The sequence below is a fragment of the Panthera pardus genome, unplaced genomic scaffold (assembly GCF_024362965.1).
Source record: "Panthera pardus isolate Hobbes unplaced genomic scaffold, ASM2436296v1 HiC_scaffold_24, whole genome shotgun sequence".
NCBI classification, from domain to species: Eukaryota; Metazoa; Chordata; class Mammalia; order Carnivora; family Felidae; genus Panthera; species Panthera pardus.
In genome coordinates this window covers 100,379,137-100,391,031 of record NW_026526810.1, presented here as the reverse complement: position 1 = coordinate 100,391,031, position 11,895 = coordinate 100,379,137, and the positions used below count along the sequence as shown (strand labels likewise).

Here is an 11,895-nt window from a genome sequence, read left to right as displayed (position 1 = left end):
GTCATCAGTTAGCCTGGGTTTTGACTTCCATTGCTGTCTGTCTTGTTTCCTTCCTTATCTGACTTGGTTCCTCTCTGAATGGTTAGTTCTCTTTAATATACAACCAAACAACAACGACAAAAAATGTAATTTCTTCCCCTCTTGTTAGCTAAATAATATTGTTTGGTGTGTATGGTAGGATTAATTTTTGTAAAACAGAGATGTGTATTTGCAAAATATATACAGAAGAATGTACAAAACATCTTAACCATGTAATTTTCAGACGATGGAAGTTATGGCGATTTTCATTTCCTTTGTCATACTTTTCTTCATGGACTGATTTTATTCCAAGTAAAATCAGTCAGAGATTACAAAAATCTCTCTTTTTGTAATCAGAGAAAACAATAGTGTCGGTTCCATGTGGGAAAATGAGTGCTGTTTAACAGAAGTTTGCAGGACATTAAAGTAAGGAGTCAGAATAAGGGCACAGAATCAAGCCTTGTTTAGGTGAGTAAATTTAGTTGAGAGAAATTGTAGTCTATAAGGGAAAAAGAAAAAAGAAACACTAGTCTACAAAATGTAGACTTTTTTTTTTTTATGTGACTGTGGTCATACGGGGTAACGATAGAAAACAAATCAGGGCTTCTGACCCTCTGATGGTAGATTGGGTGTCTCTCTTCCGGGAGGAAAGACCATTCTATAATGTCAGTAAGCTTATTAAGCCTTCAGCGATGAGCATTTTCCTCCCACCCTCCACAAATTCTGCTTGGAGTATTATAGGGCAGACTAATGAACAAGACAAGATTAAGATCTGTTAAATTAATAATTTCATTTTCCTAATGAAAAAATTATTTTTCATTTGGAAAATTGACCTATAGCCTTGTGTTTATTTTTTCTTTTTAAATGATTTTTAAAATTTTTATTTATTTATTGTTGAGAGAGAGAGAAAGAGAGAGAGCGAGTGCACAAATGGGGGAGGGGCAGAGAGAGAGAGAGAGAGAGGGAGAGGGAGACACAATGTGAAGCAGGTTCCAGGCTCTGAGCTGTCAGTGCACAGCCTGATGAAGGGCTTGAACCCATGATCCCTAAGATCATGACCTGACCCGAAGTTGGACACTTAACCCACTGAGCCACCCAGGTGCCCCTACCTTGTGTTTATTTTTAATGCAGGAAAATATTAGTGAAATAAAATTGTCTTCTTAATTTAGGCATATTGGAGCAAGTTTTATTTACACTCAGTGAAATGATAGCTTTGGTAATTTCTCCTTTTCTCAGCCAAGAAACCTTAATCTCCTTTCTGAAAGTGATTCTATTTGGGCAGCAAATCCTACATTAAAAATTGTTCCAGATCTCAAGTTATGTAACTGAACAGATGGCAGTCTCATGGCTTTGACATGTTAGGCTGCAATCATAGGACATGCTGAGGAACCAGCTCTGGAGCCTTCCAGTGGACAAGCAGACAGCTCCCGTGAGCAAGCAGACATGTGTGGCTGTGGGATCAGATGAAGAATTGCACTTTGGCTCAGCTTCCCATGTTCACTACCCAGGAACAAATTCCTCAGGATCCTGAAAGAGGTAAAAAACAGTTATGGAGAAACTAGTGGTAAATTTGATTGAATCATAAAAATAAACAACTCTCTGCTATAAGAGAAAACAAAATCTCTCAGGGAATGCTATACCAGAAGAGTGATTTAGTTTATGGTGCAGTTGAAATGTCGGTGGAGATAGATATTGAACTAAATGCATTTTTTAAGTTTATTTATTTATTTTGAAAGAGAGAAAGAGAGAGAATGCATGGGGGAGGGGCAGAGAGAAAGGGAGAGGGAATTTCAAGCAGGCTCTGTGCTGTCAGCACGGAGCCTGATGGGGGGCTCGATCTGACAAACTGAGACCATGAGATCACAAACTGAGCCAAAACCAAGAGTCAAATGCTTAACAGACTGAGCCACTCAGGCATGCCAGAGAATCTTAAGCAGGCTCCATGCTTAGCATGGAGCCTGATGCGGGGCTCGATCTCACCACCCTGGGATCATGACCTGGGCTGAAATCAAGAGTTGGATGCTCAACCAACTGAGCCACCCAGACGCCCTTGAATGCATTGTAATTGTACCTTGGGCTTGGAACACAAGGTGGCACAATGGATAAAAATCCCTGCCTTCACAGAGTTTGCAATTTAGTGAGGGAGAAAGATAATCAACCAACCAATCAATCAATCAATCAGTCAACAAATGAGCAAACACATACATATGAGAGTGATAAATGCCAAGAAGAAAAAAATAGCACAGAGAGGTATGTATGAAATTTTACATAGAGTAGCCATAGAAGTCTTCGTTTAAAAAGATGACATTTGAGGAGCACCTGGGTGGCTCAGTCAGTTAAGCGTCTGACTTTGGCTCAGGTTGTGATCTTGTGGTTTGTGAGCCCCACGTTAGGGTCTGTGCTGGCAGTTCGGAACCTGGAGCATGTTTTGGATTCTGTGTCTCCGACCCTCCCCTGTCTGTCTGACCCTCCCCTGTCTGTCTGTCTCTATCTCAAAAATAAATAAAACATTAAAAAATTAATAATAAATAATAAAAAAAAAGATGACATTTGAGGAAAACCTGAAGGAAATGAGGGTGTAAATCTTGTGTATATTGGGGGAAAGTGTTATAGAGAGAAGAAACAGAAAAGTCCCAGACTTAGGAGATACCTGGAGTGTACAGGGAACCACAAAAAGTCCATTGTGGTTGAAGCAGAGTACACGAGGGGAGGTTGTCCAAGATGACATTTGAGAGATGATGTGAGGTCAGACCAAATAGAGTTTTAAAGGTCATAGTTTGGAGTTTGCCTTTGATTCTGAGTGAGATGGAAACCATTAGGGGGTTTTTCAGCAGACAAAGGGCATGGTTGAATTATTATTTATCAGGATAACCCTTTGAAGGAAATAAACTGTAGAATGGTAAGAGCAGATAAGAGGAGCAGGGGAGTGAGGATCAGGGAGGAATCATTTAGGAGACTGCTGAGAGAGAACAAGTTGAGAGATTATGGTGGCTTGAACCAGGCTGTCAGCAATAAAGGTGGTGAGGAGTGGGCAAATTCTAGCTATATTTTGAAAGCAGAACCAACAGTTCTGGTTGATAGATGAGGTGTATTGCCTAAGAAAAAGAGAGGAGTCTGGGATCATTTCAAGGTTTGGGGTCTATGTAACTGAAAGGAAGGAATACATCTGAGAAGCGTAGTGAAAAAGAAGAGAATGTGGAAGGAGTATATTTGAGGGATATCAGGAGTTCAGTTTGGGATATATTGTTAGAGACGTCTATTAGACATCCAAATGGAGATGTCGAGTGAGCAGTGGCATGTATAAGTCCAAAGTGCCAAGGATGGGTTTGGGCTAGAGATATAAATTTTGGGGTCATAAGGATATACATAGTATTTGAAGCTATGAGGCTTGATGGATTTACCTAGACAGTGTGACTGAGTATAGGACCAGGTGAGTATGGAGAGAGCGATCATCTATTTGGAATGTTGCCAATGAGTAAAATGAGGCAAATTGAAAACTGGATTTCACCATGTACAAGTTATCATTAATTTTCATAAGAGCAATTATCTGGAGTCTAGTAGAGTCTAGAGCAAAAGCCTGTTGGAGTGAGTTCAGGCAGAATGGAGACATTGGAGACAGTAAATAAAAGCAATTCTTTCAAAAATATTCACTTTAAAGAGGAGAGAAATGACATGATAGCTGGATAGAGAGATAGGATCAAGAGAGAATTAAGAAACATTTCTTAAAGGATAACAGACGTGATAAAAATGCACATTTCTTAGGTGCATAGCTCTGTAATTCACAACCAAACACACGGGCTAGCACCCATTTTCCGTTTACAAGTCCCTACCCACCTCAAGGGCAACAACTATCCTGACTTCTAAAACCATAGATTCATTTTGCCTGCGTCTGTACTTCAGTAAATGGAATCAGATCATTCACGCTCATTTGTATTTGTATCTGTAGTTACGTTTTAATCATTCTTATTGCTGTGTACTAATCCATCATTGTGAATATATCAAGATTTATTTATCTGTTCTACTGTTGCGTGGCAATTGGGTATTTTCCATTTGTATTCTCTATTTGTAGTTTCCTTTCTATTTGTAGTTTCCCCAGATGGAATTACTGGGTCATAAAGTATGCATATATCCATCTTTAGTATTCCGAAATGGTTTTACCAGTTTACTGTCTCACCAGCGTGGTAAGAGAGACTTTATCAGTAATAGGAGTGATATTATATCTATCTGTCACTCCTTTGTCTTGTATCTCCTTTTGTTGAGAACTAAAGTAGTGGAGAGGGGTGATACTTATTGGGGCCCCTCAAAACCTTAAGGATAAGATTCTACTGCTCACAGGGTTCTCCTGATGACTGACCAACTGTAAAGTGCTAGCACCATGCCTGGCACAGGATAGGTATACAGAATGTGTTAGTTGTGGCTCTTATTTTGTAGTCATCTTCTCAGACCTGCCTCCAGGCAGAGGTAAAGTAAAGCAGTGATGACTGCACATGCCTTCTGCTCCAGCTCCCGCTTATCCATCCAATCTTGCTTTGTAGGGTTGGGAAAAGATGAGGACTCCAAATGTTTCAGTGACTATACTGTAGGGCCACGAACAACACGAGGCTCAAATACCCCTTTCCGCCACTTGCACTGCATCCTTTAACCAGACCAGCCATTTCACCAGGGTGTTGGAGGGGCTGAGGACTGGTAATGCCCTAACTCTGTTAGGTTTCATTGTAAAATAAATCTTCTAATGTACTAGGAAAGATACTCAACCCAGGCACTGAAATTTTAATGGCAGAAATCCTGAGGAGGGCTAATTATACAGCTAGATATAATTTTTGCTTTTTGCAATTTTCTGGAAATGGTTATTGTTTATTTAGCCAATAAATTAAATATATTCTGGATGGGGTACCTGGGTGTCTCAGTCAGTTAAGCATCTGATTCTTGGTTTCAGCTCAGGTCCTGATCTCATGGATTGTGAGATTGAATCCTGCATTGGGCCCCATTCTCACAGCATGGAGCCTGCTTGGGATTCTCTCTCCCTCTTTCTCTGCCCCTACCCGGCTCGCATGCTCTCTCTTTCTCTCAAAATAAATAAATAAGCTTTAAAAATATACCTCTGGAATAAAAAAAACATTTTACAATATATGTATAAATCAGAAAGAGTATATATGACTGAAATCATCATTGCATCCGAGGAGATAAATTTATTTTTATACTGATTGTGTCTGATTACACCTTTTTCCCCCACATTGAAACATAATTTATGGAGTTTTTGGGAAGCAGTATCTTTCAGTGATATGATCTTCTAGGTAAAACAAAACGTTTCCCTATTTTAAAAAAAGTGTACTTCATATTTTGAGCAGTTTTATACTTAAATAAAAATTACAAAGACAGCACAGAGAGTTACACATATGCCATGCTCAGTTTGTCCTGCAGTTAAGATACTAGTATAGTACATTTGTTATAATTAAAGAACTGATATCAATTTGTTAACTAAAGTTCATACTTTACTCAATGTCCTTAGTATGTACCTAATGTTCTTTTTCTATCCTAGGATCTCACCCAGGATACCATGTTACATTTAGTTGTTGTGTTTCCTCAGGCTTCTCTTGGCTGTGACATTTTCCAAACTTAATTTGTGTTTGAGGAGTACTGGTCAAGTATTTTGTAGAATGTGCCTTAAGTGGGATTCATCTGATGTTTTTCTCATGATTAGACTGGGAGAGGGTTTTTGGGAGGAAGACCACAAAGATAAGAGCCATTTTCATCACATTGTATCAAGGGTCCATTCAATCAATATGGCCTATTACTATTGATGTTGACCTTGATCACTTGGCTGAAGTAGTGTGTCCTGTTTTCCACTGTAAAATTATGCTCTTTCCATACTGTGCTCTTTGTAAGGAAGTCACTATGCAAAGCCCACACAGAAAAAAGTGGGGAGATATGCTTCACCTCCTTGAGAGTAGAGTACCTACATAAGTTATTTGGAGTTCTTCTGCAAGGGAGATGGGTCTCCGTGCCCTCATTTATTTATATATTCAACCATTTATTTATAGATGCATAGATGTTTATGTTTATAACTTTGAGTTATAGTCCAATACCACATTATTTATTTTATTGCTCCTCAATTTGTTCCAGGTTTGGCTATTGGGAGCTCTTTGTGTTGGCTCTATATCCCTTTGACATCCCCCTCTCATTGTGTGTGTGTGTGTGTGTGTGTGTGTGTGTGTGTGTGTGTGCGCGTGTGTGTGCGCGTGTGTGCGTGCATGTGTGTGTGTGTGTTTTAATATTTCCTTAGTTTCTGGAACTATAAGATGCTCCAGGACCATCTTGTGTATTTCCTGACCTAGTCCTAGAATCATCCATTTCTCCAAGGAGAAATTCCTTGGAGATGCCTTGGTTCCTCTTATTGGAGAATGATATTAGAAACTAAGATCTGGGGGCTCCTGGGTGGCCCAGTTTGTTGAGCATCTGACTCTTGATTTCAGTTCAGGCCATGATCTTACAGTTCATGAGATTAAGCCCATCAGGAACCTGCTTGGGATTCTCTCTTTCCCTTTCTCTCTGCCCCTCCCCCATTTGCGCTCATTGCACTTGCTCTCTCTGTCTCTGTCTCTCTCTCTCTCAAGATAAATAAGCTTTAAAAAAAAGAAACTAAATTCTGGGCTCTAAGAGTGCTCCTTGGTATTGGGGTGTCATTGGGGTTCTCAGCTCTGTCAGCTGACAAAATGAGGAAATATACTTGTGTATACTAACTCTTGTACATATACAAACTTATAAATATCTTTATATGTAACCATATGTATCTATGTTAAGCTAAATATGTGCTCATACTGATAGGTCCAAATCTAATCCATTACCACATGGAACATTCTGGCCTCCTAACTTTTTTTATCTCTGAACTCCGACTCCAACCGTGCGAAATCTGGCTCTTTCTAATCCATTTATGTAATTGTTCAATTCCAGTGTATGGCACTATCAAAATTGTTAACCTGAAACTCCATGGGAAACAACTTTCTATTCAACTAGAGTTACAGTTTGATATACATTTTCTCCTGCCTTCAGAGGTTTTTTTTCCTCCTTTTTTTATGAAGTATAATTAACATACAGTATTACATTCATTTTGGGTATACATATAATTCAATAATTCTATAAATCACTCAGTACTTTTTGAAGTATGCGTACTTTTAAAAAAGTTTATTTATTTTGAGAAAGAGAGAGACAAAGAGAGTGAGAAAGAGAACCAGTGGGGGAGGGGCAGAAAGAGAGGGGGGACAGAGGATCTGAAGCAGGCTCTGTGCTGACAGCAGAGAGCCTGATGTGGGCTGAACCGTGAGATCAAGACCTGAGCCAAAGTCAGATGCTCAGCTGGCTGACAAGCCACCCAGGCGCCCCAAGGTAAGTGTACTCTTGATCCCCTTTATCTATCTTACGCCTCCTCCCATCTACCTCCCCTCTGGCATCCATCAGTTTGTTTTCTGTATCTAAGAGTCTCATTTTTTGTCTCTTTTTTTTTCTTTGCTCATTTGCTTTGTTTTTAAAATTCCATATGTGAGTGAAATCGTATGGTATTTGTCTTTCTGTGACTTACTTTACCCACCATTGTACCCTCTAGGTCCATTCATGTTGCAAATGGCAAGATTTCTTCTTCTCTCCCTCCCTGCCTTCCCTCCTTCTTTCCTCCTTTCCTTTCCTTTTACTCTTTTTTATTTGAGTATAGTTGACACACAATGTTATATTAATTGCAGGTGTACAACATAGTGATTTAACAAGTTCATACATTATGCTATGTTCACTATAAGTATAGCTACCCTCTGTCACCATGCAACACTACTACAATATGATTGACTGTGTTCCTTATTCTGTGCCTTTTATTCCTGTGACTTACTTCATAACTGGAAACCTGTATCTCCCACTCCCCTTCACCCATTTTCCCCATCCCCTCACCCCCTCTGGCAGCCATCAGTTTGTTCTCTGTATTTATGGGTCTCTTTCTGTTTTTTGTTTGTTTATTTATTTATTTTTTTAGATCCCACATGAGTGAAATCACATAGTATTTTTCTTTCTCAGTCTGACTTATGTCACTTATCATAATACTCTCCAGGTCCACCCATGCTGTTGCAAATAGCATGATCTCATCCTTTTTATGGCTGCATAATATTCCTCGGTGTGTGTGTGTGTGTGTGTGTGTGTGTGTGTGTGTGTCCCACATTTATCCATTAGTCTATTGATGGACACTTAGGTTGTTTCTACATCTCGGCTATTGGAAATAATGCTGCAATAAACATAGGGGTGCATTTATCTCATTAGATTAGTGTTTTCATTTTCTTTTTAAAAAATATTTGTTTATTTTTGAGAGAGAGAGAGAGTGGGGGAGGGGCAGAGAGAAACAGAGATGGAGACAAAGAATCTGAAGCAGGCTCCAGGCTCCAAGCTGTAAGCACAGAACCCAACACGGGTCTCAAACTCACAAATGGAGAGATCATGACCTCAGCCAAAGTTGGACTCTCAACCGACTGAGCCACTCAGGCACCTTAAGGATTAGTGTTTTCATTTTCTTTGGGTAAACACCCAGTAGTGAAATTATTTTTAATATTTTGAGGAACCTCCATACTATTTTCTATAGTGACTGCACCAGTTTGCATTCCCACTAGCAGTGCATGAGGGTTCCTTTTTCTCTATGTCCTTGCCAACATTTGTTGTTTCTTGTGTTTTTGATTCTAGCCATTCTGATAGGTGTGAGGTGACATCTCTTTATGGGTTTGATTTACATTTTCCTGATAATTAGTGATGTTGAGCCTCTTTTCATGTGTCTGTTTGTCATCTGTATGTCTTCTTTGGAAAGATGTGTATTCAGGTCCTCAGCCCATTTTTTAACTGGATTATTTGCTCTTTTTGATGTTGAGTCAAGCTCTTTATATATTTTGGATATTAACCCCTTAATGGATATGTCATTTGCAAATATCTTCTCCCATTCACTAGGTTGTCTTTTTGTTTTGTTGATGGTTTCCTTGACTGTGCAGAAGCCTTTTATTTTGATGTGTTCCCAATAGTTTATTTTTGCTTTTGTTTCCTTTGTCTGGGAGACATATCTAGAAAAATGTTTCTACATATGATGTCAAAGAAATTACTGCCTATGTTTTCTTTTAGGAGTTTTATGGCTTCAGGTCTCACATTTAGGTCTTTAATCCACACTGAGTTTATTTTTGTATATGGTATCTAGAAAGTGGTCCAGTTTCATTCTTTTACATGTTCTTTTGCCTTAGGTCTTACAGACTCCACCCATTTCCAAAATTACTTAGATCAGCACCTTTACCTCTACCTCCTTCAGTGAAGTTGTTTCAAATATTTTTAACATGGTCTGATTGTTCTGTCACTTTCTGCATTCCATTCTAGGATCCCTTGACCTCTGAAATAGTTTTTAAATTTGCATGCATTCAGGTTGACTCTTTGTACTGTAAATGAAATTCTGTGGGTTTTGACACATGTGTAGTGTCACGTACCCACAATTACATACAGAATAGTTTCACCACCCTAAGAAATTGCCTGTGCTTAATCTGTTTAATTCTTCCTCCTCTCTCTCTGAGCCCCTGGAAATCACTGATATCTTTCCTGTCTCTATACTTTTGCCTTTCCCAGAAAGTCATATAAATGGAATCATATGGTATTTAGCCTTTTTAGACTAGCTCTTTTTACTTAGCACCGTGCATTTAAGATTCACCGTGCCTTTGGGGGCTTAAAAGCTCATTTCTTTTTACCCCCGAATAATATTTCCTCGTATGGATGTGCCACAGTTTGTTTATCCATTCACCTATTGAAGGACATGTTGGTTGCTTCCAGTTCTTGGTAGTTGTACATAAAGCTGCTATAAACATTCGTATGCAGGTTTTTGTGTGGACATAAATTCTCAAATCAGTTGGGTAAATACCTAGCTAAGTTACATGATAAATTGCTGAGTTAAATGGTAAAACTATGTTTAGCTTAGCTGCCCTATTTAGCTAACATGCCACTGCTCAAAATCAGGTGGTGACAATCCCACAATTGTCGACAGCCATCACTGTCAGTTATCTGTTTCTTTTACCCCATTCAAGTTTTTGCACGTGAATATAGTTCCTGAACTTCTCTCCTATGTCAGAATAATCATTCTATGTACTTTGCAATGTCTTTTCATATACATGATGGCAGTCGCAGTATAGTAACTAACCTGTTCAAGGGAGAATCCTTCCCCTGCCCCTGACCTACAACCTGATACTGGGAATCCTTTCACCTGTGAAAGAGGATACTGGTAGCACCTATATAAACCTACCTCAATGTGTTGTGAAGATTTAGTGAGTGCTTAGAGCAGAGTCCTTCTTTGACCAAGCCTCACTGCTGTCTGAAGGATCTGCCAAGATTAGAATGTGAATTTGTTCATTCCTATTCCTGTGCTTCTTCCACTAGAGATAACACCCCAACTTCATTTTCCTGTTACCCAGCCAATATGTGGACCTCACTGACACCCAAGCAATTGATCTAACCAGTCAATTTAGGAAAGCCTCTGGTAACTTCTGTGTATATGTATGGTAGGCAAGGGATTTGCTTTTAGTTAAATAGGAATGCCTAGTAGCCATTGGCAAAAATAGTCTTCTCTCACCTTTAAATGGAAGGAAAAGGACAACAGACTTTATTTTAAGGTATAGACTTGCAGATCAATGAATGGGCTAAGCACTGAAGTAGTTCAGCGATCCATAGATTAAACTGCCTGAACATGAATTAGTGCATTAAACTCTATGGACACAAAATGGATCTGTTCAGAAACAAGTTTGGGCGGTTCATGTCTGGTACATAGTGTTTTCAGAATAAGGTTTAATTTTTAAAAGAGGTTTTAGAGCTCTGTATCCCAGCCAGAGAATGCTTATCTGCTTTATGCTAGTTTTTACCTGCAGAGTTTTTGTCTTTGTGACATCATTTATTTGCTCCTGTATTTTAAAATGCATTGCACAATGGTGGGAACTCATCTAAGAAAGTTAATCATACCCTGGCAATCCTTGAGCATGCTGGTAGTTACTGAGAAGATTTTAAGAAGGATGTTATATCAATACACTAAGTCTTCTGTATGGTCAGGCTGATTTCCTATGATTGGTTGGTTGAACAGTGAATGTGCAAAAAAATCCTAGAGAACTGACAGGCAGAGATTAATACTGTGTTAGCAAGATCAGCAAACAAAAAAATCCACAAATGCTTTCACACACACATGCTCATATGTGTGCACACACATACACACAAGCACGCACAAACATATCTTTGTTGATATCTGTTTGGCCTGGACTAGTTGTATGTGTGGGACGTGACTGGTACTATCAAAAAGGATCACCAGGTTTCCAAATCACTTGCAATGACTAATATCAGTTAAAAATGCTTGAATTATCCAATTGATCAGGGTCACAGTCTAGTCTGGAAAACATTTATAGATAAAATTACATTCTAAACATACTAATAATTTAAATATATGAATATATTTATATATAAAGATATAAATGTTGCCATTAAATATTTAATAAATCATCCCGGGTTCTTTTTACAACTGTAATGTGAAGGATAGCTCTCTACCGGGTGGGTCAAATGTTTATATCGTGAATATTGGTATTAGGACTCAGGTATTTCTTGACCTGCATACTCCTATCAGGAAAAGCACAAGGTGTAGAATTTTTTATTCATGCATTCACTTAGTTTATTCACCGTACAAATATTTAGCACTTACAATGTACCTGGCATTGGTCATGTTACTGGGGAACAGATAATCCAATGGTTGCTTGGGGGAATTGAAACAGTTATAAAGCCAAGTGATTTGATTAACTAAATGTTTTCATTTAAAGTTGAAGGCTCAGGAATATTAAGCAACCAAAACTTTTT

The 11,895-nt window shown here is 38.7% G+C and overlaps 1 long non-coding RNA gene across 1 annotated transcript in view; it reads left to right on the top strand.

Moving 5' to 3' along the window:
• Nucleotides 1-1,430: 1,430 nt before the first annotated feature.
• LOC109268362 (uncharacterized) overlaps nt 1,431-11,895 on the top strand; it is a 70,675-nt gene continuing 60,210 nt past the window's right edge. Inside the window, exon 1 of the long non-coding RNA XR_002080607.2 lies at nt 1,431-1,554. This is a non-coding gene — a long non-coding RNA (uncharacterized LOC109268362). The remainder of the gene's footprint in view (nt 1,555-11,895) is intronic.